Source organism: Triticum aestivum, chromosome 4A (genome assembly GCF_018294505.1).
Source record: "Triticum aestivum cultivar Chinese Spring chromosome 4A, IWGSC CS RefSeq v2.1, whole genome shotgun sequence".
Lineage (NCBI taxonomy): Eukaryota > Viridiplantae > Streptophyta > Magnoliopsida > Poales > Poaceae > Triticum > Triticum aestivum.
Genome location: NC_057803.1, coordinates 631,019,818 through 631,031,734, shown reverse-complemented (window position 1 = coordinate 631,031,734; position 11,917 = coordinate 631,019,818). Strand labels below are relative to the sequence as shown.

General features: G+C 43.7%; 1 long non-coding RNA gene across 1 annotated transcript; it reads left to right on the top strand.

Moving 5' to 3' along the window:
- Positions 1-351: 351 nt before the first annotated feature.
- On the top strand, positions 352-1,745 carry LOC123087776 (uncharacterized). Its single transcript, XR_006441502.1, has 2 exons — positions 352-879; positions 1,297-1,745. It is a non-coding gene; the product is annotated as an uncharacterized lncRNA (long non-coding RNA).
- The last annotated feature ends 10,172 nt before the right edge of the window (positions 1,746-11,917 follow it).

Sequence of the window (11,917 nt, the reverse complement as noted above, 5' to 3'; positions counted from 1 at the left end):
TGCATCTGCAGCAGACCTGGGCTCCCGCGGCTGCCGCTGTAGAGGGGCCGCCGCCGCCGCCTTTGCTGCATCTGCAGCAGACCTGGGCTCCCGCGGCTGCCCCTGTAGAGGGTCCGCCGCCGCCGTTGCCCCTGTAGAGGGTCCGCCGCCGCCGCTGCAGAGGGTCCGCCGCCGTGGAGCTTGACCGACCTGCTGCCCTCGACAACAACTTCAGGCGGAGGCATCCGTGCTGCTGCCACCCTGCTCCTACCTTGCCGCCCTTGACCAATACGTCCTCGGTCTGCAACCTGCTGCAACTATAGGCGTCTTCTTCAACTTCAGAATCAAAGGCTCCATTAGGTGAGCTCACATGACAATGTTTCCCTCATGTTCCTATATGTGTCTGATGCATCAGTTTAGGGATCGGTAAATGAATTTTTTAGAGATCTTTTTTACTCCATGAAGATGAAGCTCACATCCAGGAAGTTGTGATCCCTAAAAAAACTGTCTATTTGTGTATATTTGTTTTCTGATTAAAACTGTGTATTTCTTCATCTCATAAAATTGTAAGCTGTATATTTGTGTTCTGATCAAGAAATTGACTCTGATGCAGAATCAGAAGATGGTGAGGACTTGCAATTATCTCATGGAGACATTGATGATTTCTAGTAGTTTTCCTGTTGTTTGAGATGACATTTTCCTCAATTTATTTTTAAATCTGGACATTGATGATTTTTGGTTGTTTCCCTTTGTGTTGTACTTTCTAATTTGTCTAAAAAATTTCAGACCATCGCATCCCTTCAAGGAATTCCAGTGCCTGAGATTCCATGCATTGTTATACCACCACCTCCAGCTTTTCCAAGTTTAGCCACTTCGTCTCCGATCTGTTCTCCATAAGTGGTATGTACCTATGTCTTTTTGAATGCAATAGCGCCAAATAGGCCAAATGAAAACATAAAAGGAATATGTTGTAGTATATCAGCAAATGCGCAAAAACAAGTGAAAATTTCCCAGAATAGTAGTCGACATATGGTTGCACTTTGTTTTTTGGTTCAATTTTTTGGCCAAATAGTGTTGAATTGGTATTTTAATTTTACTTTTTAATTGGTTTGGCAAATATGATTGAAAATTTCGCAGAATAGTAGGCATCATATGGTTGTCCTTTTGTCAAAATTTCATAATTTTCTGGACATTTGTTATTTTGGTTCAATTTTTTTGCCAAATAGGGGCTGAATTGGTATTTCCATTTTATTTTTTAGTTGGTTAGGCAAATACAATTGAAAATTTCCCAGAATGCTAATAATGACATTTGTGCAGCCCTCTGCCGGCGAACCAACAAATGATGTTGAAAATATGGATAATACATTACGTGGAGCGGAAGATGGAATGTTTGGCCGCTTCTTTGATGCAAATGGTAATGATGCGAATGGTGTTGCTGCTGGAACTTTCTCCCCACCTGGTGATGATTTACCTACATTTTGAGATATACCTCGTCGTGGTGAAGGAGGTGGTCTGAACTTTTTTTTTGATTAATTGGAAGCAAATGGACAATTATCCTTTTGGCCATGCACTTGGTTAAGGTTGTGATATTCTGGATCAGTAACTCATATGATGCATGGTGTATGTATTCCACGCTACTAATTGGCACCTAGGTAGATGACATTTTGTGAGTTCTAGGTACTGAGCTAGATGCCATCTTTTGTAAAGAGTGGTACTATTATGTAAACTCTTTGATGTTGCTATTTATAATAATGGTGGTTGAAATATATATTTCATGTGATTGTTTTCTAATTTTTGAAGTGATTATATACAATTATTTTTTATAGTTTAATTTGTACGAAACAATATTAATTTGCCCAGTAATGCAATATTTTGAAATAATGATTCCCTAGGGTTTGTAAACCCAAGGGATCTAAACTAGGCTAACAACGGTCGCCGTTACACAATATTTCCCTAGGGAAGGAAACTAACCCAAAGGATATCAACTTTACAGGTCAGCATGCGGGCCACCTGTCGCTTGTGTCCCTAGGGTATAGAACCCAAGGGAAAGAGGACTATACCTAGGGTATTCCTTCTTCACCCTAGTGAAACCGAGATTTCCCCACCATTCGTGCCCTAGGGAGATTTCCCTAGGGGATACACTAGGGAAACCCCTTTCCCTAGCATTTTTACCTGCTTGCTTAGGGTATCCGACCCTAGGGTATCCGACCTATCATGTTAAGCAATAAATAAGTATGCAACAAAAGGATCGGAAGAGAAAAGCAAGACATTAATAGCACAATTCATGGTCCTAGTAATAAATAGCATCGATTACATCTAAGTTGAATGACTGTCCAAACCAAAGAGACATACAATTCATTAAAGTTTAGTTACAACATGAGCCAATCAATGTATCAGAACTACACATAGCATCACTACTTTTGACTCAACTCATGGGACCGGAGCGTGGATGAAGTCGCCGTCTGTCCTGATGGTCATGAAATCGCGGGCGTTGTCAGCCTGCATTTGTAGCGTTGTGTCTATCTCACTGCACAGAACACGGAATGTTAGAAAAAATAAAGAACGATCGATGGATGCATTTTTTGCTGTTTTGGCTGATGTTGTTTTGGTGCTGTTTTCGTGCCATTTAGGATGGCTGCAGTGACTTTTTGGTGCCATTTTTGATCTTTTAATATGGTTGTAGTGAGAGCAAAATATGGCTGTTATTTTTTTTTGTTTTGTTTCAGAAACAGGACAAACCAAAGCGCCCACGTCTCCCCTCTAGATTTTTCGAGGGCCAAAGGGCAGGACGTTTGAGTTTTCGAGGCAACTCCCCACATCTCCCCTCCACTGGCAACTCCCCACGACTCCCCTCCACTGGCAACTCCCCACGATGCAGGGAACTCCCCTCCTATTCCATTGCCGCTCAATCTGCCTCCCTCTGCCTCCCTCCTCATTCCATTGCCGCTCCATCTTCCTCCCTCTGCCTCCACCATCAAGCAACTCCCCTTTGCCTCCACCATCGCTGGCCAGGAGGGCAATGGCGGAGGAATCGTGGAGCAACTCCCCTCCATCTGCCAAGAGAATTGCGGAGGCATCATGGAGCAACTCCCCTCCGTCTGCCAAGCATCACCAAGGTGAGGCGTCTGGCAAGGAGCCGCTGGTGGTCGACGACGATGTTCCGGTCCCCGGGCAGAAGCAGGACTACACCGTGCCGCTCATGGTTGATATCCACCTGAAGAAGGAGAAGCTGGATGTCGTATGCACCAGCAATCCAGACGAAGCCGACAAGAGGATCCGCGAGATCAGGAGGAGGCTCGGCGGCATGCTTTCTCGGTCGATCGGCATTGATGTCGAGTATACGAGGGAAGACGAACCTCCGCAAAAGGCTGCAGTTCTACAGTTATGCGTGGAGGATCTCGTCCTAGTATACCACATCACCGCGGCAACCAAATGGTAAAAACATCCAGTTCTGAAGTTTCTGAAGTTCTGACGTTTCTGTCTAATTAGTAGTTTCTGAAGTTTCTGAAGTAGACGCAATAGTTCTGTAGTTCTGAAGTAGATGCAATACTAGTTCTGAAGTTCTGAAGTTTCTGTCTAATTAGTAGTTTCTGTAGTTTCTGAAGTTTCTGAAGTAGATGCAATAGTTCTGAAGTTCTGAAGTAGATGCAATACTAGTTCTGAAGTTCTAAAGTTTCTGTCTAATTAGTAGTTTCTGAAGTTTCTCAAGTAGATGCAATAGTTCTGAAGTTGCTGAAGTTTCTCAAGTAGATGCAATAGTTCTGAAGTTCTGAAGTAGATGCAATACTAGTTCTGAAGTTCTAGAGTAGATGCAATACTAGTTCTGAATTTTATGTCTAATTAGTAGTTTCTGAAGTTTTTGAAGTAGATGAATTTGATGCACCAGATTAATTTGATGCAGGCCCAAGGAACTCCGCCCACTCCTGCAGGAGAAGAAGCTGTACACCTTTGTTGACTTCTCCATTGGAGGTGACAAGGAGAAGCTGAAATTGTCTGGTTTGGAGATCAACCCCGACAAGTACGTCGACATGCACCACAAATGGAGAGTTCCAAACAATGGAAAGAAGTGGCAGGCTTTGGCTAAGTTTGCAGCCAGCCTCATCCACCCATCGTACAAGGAAATGAAGCAGAAGATCAACAAGGAATTGGACCACAAACTATGGGGGGACAGCCCACTGCCAAACAACCTCATCGAGTACGTAGCGAAAGATGCGTATGTCACCTACGAGGCATGGAAGAAAATTGAAATCGTCAAAGAAGGTTTGGAGTACTGGCAACAGGCGGAGGATCATTGGGATGACCCCTACTACTGGGGATATTGAGTTGTTTGTGGTATTATGTGTCTCAGTTTGCAGTTATGTGGTTGAACAAGTTTGCTTTTGTAATGCTGAACAAGTTAGCTTTTGTTATGTTGAACAAGTTTGCTTTTGTAATGATGAACAAGTTTGCTTTTGTTATGTAGTTATGTGATTGTTATGATGCTGGTGCAGAACACTTATGGTTGTGATGTGATGCAAAATCCTTCAACTTTTGGTGATCATTTAGTTCAAGTTTTGGTCAGATCATACAGAATGTTGTCTAGAAGTTTTTGTGATCATTTAGTAGTTTTTTTTATACAGAAGCCTTTCACTATAACTGAAAAAGCTGAAGTTGTCAGCATGAAGAATCACACAACACAACACCTACATTATGATGATACACAATCAACTGCAGACCTGAATGCATCCAATCCGGCCTTTCCCAAGCAGTGATGGTAACTGAAAGTATAACAACTAAAAACGCAGCTCTACTGTATGTGTCCAATAGTGCCATCATAATAGAACTTTGAAAAGTCCTATATTATACAGTAGAAAGCATCACAAGTTTCAGATGGTTTTCTAGCAAGTATTTTCCAGAAAAGTGGATTGGTGGCACAAAATTGCTACACTCAGTCGATCTACCTAGCATTATCAGCATGGATACCATTGAGACGTGAACAGAAACTGGGGTACCTGCGCTGTCCTGCGGTGGTTGAGGAGATGGATCCGGCCGATCCTGTTCGGGGGGCGCGGGGGCGGCGGGGGTGGAGTCGCCGACAGCGTGCAGGGGCGGCGGACAGAGGGGGACGAGTGGGGGATCTGGCGATGGAGGGAGGAAGGCCACAGTGCGAGGGGAATAGGTGGAGTGCGGGGAGGGTTATAATGGCCTACTTCGGATGGGCCTAATTCGGATGGGTCGTCTCGTTGTCTGCGCCTGAGGCATGCATGCATGGGAATGGCGGCGACGTGGGTTTGCATGCGCGGGTGGCGGATGTGAACTTTATCTATCCGAAATATGTTATGATTTCTACCCGAAAACAAGCTCGCGTGCGACGCGCTCCCGTGCGACACACGCCTCTCGCGTGATACGCGATTCCGATGCGACTGCGTGCCAAGTTTTATAGATGGAAACTTCTTTAGACACAATGCCATCTCAAAAACAACTCAGAAACAACTGTATGATTGATCATAAAACACATGCATTGTTGTTCAAAGAACTGTCTCATGAATAAATTGTACCATAATTGCGAACATAGTGTGAAACAAAAAACAAAATGTTTGTTTGCAACTAAATAATCCTGGTTTGAAGCTTAAACTGGTTGAAAAACAATTGAGCCTACTACATATTGTCTTCTGCACTGCCAAAATCCAGTGACCTCTTGCGTTGCGTCGTTGAAGACGACCCATGTGCTTCAATCTTTTTCTCTTTAACATCAATGTAACCATACAACTTAAGTTGTTCTTGGTCTTTCTCTGCCAACTCTCTAGCAAGACCCTCCATTTCTTGGATTCTCACTTCCTGTAGAAAACCATAGGAATTGTATTAGGAAGAACTCAAAAAAGTCGTAGCCATAAACTAGATGCATGTAACATGTAAAATTTGAACCTCGGAATCAATGTCATCCTCGGGAAAATAACCCGTAGTTCTATTGTACACAATGTACAGGTGACATGTCTTGCTGCCATTCAGATCAGAAAGCATTTTTTGTACATCATTTGGTCCTGCAATCAAGAACATTCCTTCTGGCAGCTTCCACGCAGACCCGGGTAAGAAGTAGTACAGTTCTGCTCCCAGTTTGCAACCAAAAGTATCTCTCATTTCACTCATAATGAGATCGTAGGTCACTTTGGCGGGTTCAAAAATTCTGACTTCTGTCGGGTGTTCATCAAAGTATGCTCTCGGGACATGTGACATCTCATCATCCCTACTAACAAAAAATTCCATGACCAGCACCTAGTATCTCACATCAGAGTTAATACATTCAATGAGTAAAGGGGCAAACATAATTTTTTATGTGCATAGCAACATTGCGGCGTTGTTACCTGCTTTTGTAGAATGTATCCTTCATGTGGAGTGACTGGGGATTGTGCCATCTCAAACCTTCTCACCTTGTTATGTGGAATGTATCCTTCATGTGGTGTGACTGGGGACTCTGCCATCACAGGTTTCTTATCCTGCGTATGAAACGTCGATAGTGGGTTTACACACAAGTTTTGAAAGGTCATACCATATCTTGGGTATGCATCATTGCGAGGTACTTACAAGGGGAGAATTGACAATATGTTGTTGGGGTGGACTGATGTGGCATTGAACGGGTGACTCTATCGCAATGTCTTGAGTGAATGGCGACTGTGCCGTCTCATGATGCTTAGCCTACATACAATCGCCGACATAAGGTTGCCACAAATTGAAGATGTTTGTATCATAGAATACGTAGGTCCTTAATATATAGAATCGGTGCGAGATACTTACAGGGGGAGAATAATTGAAGACATGTTGTCGGGGTGGCCGTGAGATCGCACGGTCTTCTAACATATGTCCTTCCAAGCGGTCCTTCTCCAGCATGGCCTTATAATCGATGTCCGACCGCTCCTGTAGCAGCTTACTGTCCATATCCGCACGTGCCTGCAACACATAGGCATCCATCCTGACTCGCTCTGTCTGTATACTACTGTCCACAAGCTTCCGGTCCTTCTGCAACGTTTGATGCATTTCCTTGTAGCCTAAGACAAACTTTTTTTCCATGTACTCACAGTCCCTCTTATACTTTTCTTCAATCTCAAGACGCATCTTCGCCATCTTACGGGAAAACTCCTCACGCTCCTCCTTTATCATCCTGTCCACGTATGAACGTTCTTTTTTCAGTTTCTTATCTACCTCAGCGCGATCCTTTTGCACCTTCAAGTCGATCTCCCGACGCGCTTCATGCAAAGACTTGTCGTACTCCGCACGGATGTTACGCGCCTCTGAGACCATGGTCCCTACAGCAACACATATACCCATAGTATGAAAACTGTATCCACACCCTCATCCAACTAATTCGAAACAATATGACCATGAAAAAATATTCATAATCAGTTCGTACGATCAACTAGTACAAACTATCAATCAAAAAGCTCTTGCATGACATCCTGTACTCGAATCACACCAGAACTACTCAACTATGGCAAAAGCTGGATTTTCTAATCTCTTCGGAAATTACTTGTTGGTCGAATCAATGGAAAAAATAATGAGCACTGCAATCGAAGATGAGAGAAGCCGTGGAGGAGACCTTTTTGATCCGGCGTCGGTGTGGTCGCTTGAGAAGCGATGGCGCGATCCCGGCGATGGCTATGTGAGGAGAAACAAGGTAGATGGGGGTGGTTAGGATAGGGTAGATATGCGGTAGAATGGGAAGGTATATATCCGTGATTGTAGGGTTAATTAGTTATTTTGAAGTAATGCGCTTCGATGCAAGTTTTTTTTAACGAGCGCGATCTTTCCGGGGCTTCGAAAACATGTGCACTGACCGCGGGTCGAACCACATATTACACAAGCCCGAGCCATCGTCGTGCCCGTGCCAACCCGCCGCCCATCATTCTAACTTATTGTTCTCTAGAAAAGGAAGAGCAATAAATTCAGTCCAAGAATTTCCAGATATAATTGTCAACCCATTTTCGTTCGTAATTACGAGATATGTTTGGCGCAATTAGTGGCTAACTGGGTTCTTTTTTTTGAGGAATAGTGGCAACTTGGTTTGATACATGCCAAACGTTACGTTTAGATTAGTTGCATTATTTCGTTCATTTTTTACGAAAAAAATCTATACAAAGTGTTAATTGGACAATGTGAACAATGTGGCACGAAGGTTGTCGGCCCAGCCACTGGATGGAACGGATGGTACATGTACACGCAAGTACGATCTCTGACACGCGCATTTCGGGTCCCTGTACATGTACATGTAAACCAACCCAACGTTGATCCGGTTTAGTGGATGCATGCATGCTCTATGTGGCACGAAGTATGTCGGCCGAGCCAGTCGACGGACCAGATCGATGCTAGAGGAGGGACTCCATTGTAGACCAACGCTCCATCAATGTCCGGTGTGTGTGCTACGTCCACCACAAGACAAACATAGTTCCGTCAACCCTAAAACTCTTAAACCCTAAACCCCCCTCCCACTAAACCGTAAAAACATTTAAATTTTTGCCCCACATGGAAACCATTATGCATGCATTCTCTATGTGGTCATGGGATGCCATGAAAGATTTTTGGGATTATACACGCAAGTATGATCTCTGACACGCGCATTTCCGGCCTAGCATGTCAACACCCCAAAAGCACTAGCTGGGTTCCTCACCTGTATGAAACCAACCAAACATCGATCCGGTCCAGTGGATGGATGCATGCTCTATGTGGCACGAAGTTTGTCGGCCGAGCCAGTCAACGGACCGGATCGATGGTACCGGAGGGAATTCATTGTAGACCAACGCTCCATCAATGTCCGGTGTGTGTGATACGTCCACCGTAAGACAAACATGGTTCCGTCAACCCTAAAACCCTTAAACCCTAAACCCTGATAACCCTACCCCCCCCCCCACTAAACCATAAAAACATTCAAATTTTTGCCCCACATGGAAACCATTATGCATGCATTCTCTATGGGGTCATGGGATGCCATGAAAAAAGTTTGGGATTATACATGCAAGTACGATCTCTGACACGCGCATTTCCGGCCTAGCATGTCAACACCCCGAAAGCACTAGTTGCTTAACATTGATCCGGTCCAGTGGATGGATGCATGCTCTATGTGGCACGAAGTTTGTCGGCCGACCATTCAACGGATCGGATCGATGCTACCGGAGGGAATCCATTGTAGACCAACGCTCCACCAATGTCCGGTGTGTGTGCTACGTCCACCGTAAGACAAACATAGTTCCGTCAACCCTAAAACCCTTAAACCCTAAACCCTGATAACCCTAACCCCCCCCCACTAAACCGTAAAAACATTCAAAATTTTGCCCAACATGGAAACCATTATGCATTCATTCTCTATGTGGTCATGGGATGCCATTAAGAAAGTTTGGGATCATTAGTACATATACATGCAAGTACGTTCTCTGACACGCGCATTTCCGGGCTTGCATGTAAACACTCAACCCTAAACCCTGATAACCCTAACCCCTGATAACCCTAAACCCCTAAACCCTAAACCCCGTAAACCCCACACCGAGTTCACAAGATTTTCTTGTAATTTCTTTATATCATTTATCCAAATCTCACATAACTCACGTGGCCCACCCCTCCCTAAATCCCGCGATTACAGCTCCGCATTCTAACCACCCGGGCCGTCCGCACCTCCCATGACCGCTGCAAGATCAGATCGGAGACGTCGGTCGCCCACGGAATACAGGAGTCGGCGGCCAGCACTCGCCGCCCACCGCCAACGTGATCTGAGGGCTCAGACGTCAGTGTTCTTCTCGCCGCCTCCTCCTCGCGTGAACGCGCCGTTTTTCCTTTGCGCCGTCGACCGCGCTATACCGGCACTTATAGTTTCCGACGCACTAACCGCCGCCAGCTACTCGGTGGCACCATCTCCGAGATAAGGTATTAGCTGATCATAACTCTTTATAATCATTGTCCGCCGATGCTTTAGTTGTTGAACCCTCATAGGTTTTGCACCCAAATAGGTTCTGTGCTTAAACCCATAAGTGGATCATATGTTAAATGACCCAGTTAATTTTGTTAAAATTAATTCTCTGCTAATTTTGTTATACATTTTCCAATTTTGTTCAGATTAATTGAGCCTGATTTTATCATTGCATACGAGGCAGCAATGTCAGTATCAGATACGAACCTTAATAATGGAGAAAAGCCCATCTCCGAAATTACCGATGCGGTAAGTAATTTATTGTTTGTGTACAATCGTTTCGTACACATAATTCATGTGTACTCAGAAATATTTAATGGCATGTAACAGGAACTCGCCGAAAAGCATGGTCATATGAAGTTAGTATGCTCACAGACAAGGTTTGGAAAAACCATGAAACTGTTGTCACAAGACCACAAAAAGTACATCATATCAGAAACCAGTCTTGGCGGTCTAACCCAAATGCATGAAGTGACTCTACGGCGCATAATGTTGGTCAGACTAGCCAAGAGCATAGATATGGACACGCAATCCATTACCATCGGTAAAACGCCAATTCCTATAACAAAAGAGGACGTGCAAGGTATATTTGGCATTCCGATAGAAGGGGAGGATATAGAGCCACATCTGGAAATGCAAACCGACACAGAATTGTTTACCGCCTATGCAAACAATGGGCAAATTTTGATTTCTGACCTTGAAACGGCGATCCGAGCTTCCAAAGCCCCAGACGGCGATTTCCTGAGGCGGTTCGTTCTGTACGCAATTGGTACTGTTCTAGCACCAACAGCACAACATTATGTGGACTCAAAATTTCTCAACCTTGTTACAGATCTTGAAAACCTTCGGAAATTTAACTGGGGATGTTTCACACTTAATCACTTCTTCAAGTCCGTTCACAAGTTTAGAAATCGAGATCACATAAATCTACAAGGAAATCTAATTCTGCTCCAGGTTAGTGATAGATCACTACTTAATGTCCTTTAATTATTGTTCTGTTACATATCTGTATGGTGATGAACTAATTTATTGTGTAGTATTGGTACTGGGAGCACGTGCGTAGTGGCCGATTAATGTATGCTTCTAGACCCCCTCCATCGATCATGCGATGCTTAAGAGAAAGGAGGTCTTCATAACGGGCTGGTACCTATCTACAATTGAACTTTCTATATTCGCTTTTTTATTTGGTACTAATGGTTCATTATATTTTAAAAAATAGGCTGTCATGGAAATTTGTGCTCCTCAACGACCGTCCGAGAATTCTATTAATTTTCCAAGAAAAAAAGATGAACATGTGCATCAACATGATTCGTATCGAGCACCATCACAAGGACAACAATTTAGTAGCCAACAAGTATGTACTCCAAAGACTATTTGTTTTTGCAATATCACAAATAGGTGTCATGGAACCTCATTCATTTAGCTATTGTTATCAACGGGGTTTTATTTTGTTTATACAGATTGAAATGGTAGTTGAAGTCATGAATGCACGCATTGCTGATCATGAAAAGAAGGTATGCAGGAAGTTAATGGAAATTGAGCACAGATTTGATGTCAAATACCAGACTCTAGGTGAAGACTTGATCGACATGAAGACTAAAACTGGCACTAATCCTAGGTTGTCGAAGGCCGAGGACGAAATTAAAGACTTAAGGAGGGAACTCCATGTATGTCATACTGTGCATTTTGTATTTTTTATGAATATGTTCCTTCATGTTCATTATTGTTTGCATTGTTACAGGACTTAAAATACGAATTTACAAGGAACCGACAATCAGTATCACAGAAAGGAGGCATGCAGGTGATCAAAATTGGCCCAACACGTTAATATCTAAAATTAACAAACTAATGATGAACTACCTTTGTTCATTGTAGGATCAAGTCAATGTGTGCAATTCATCCCTGACAGGAACTCCTAGGACTAGCCAATTCACGACAGGGACTTCGAGTACACCAAGTGCAAGACATGTGACGGAAAACAATGAGGAACCACAATTAACTCCGATGAAG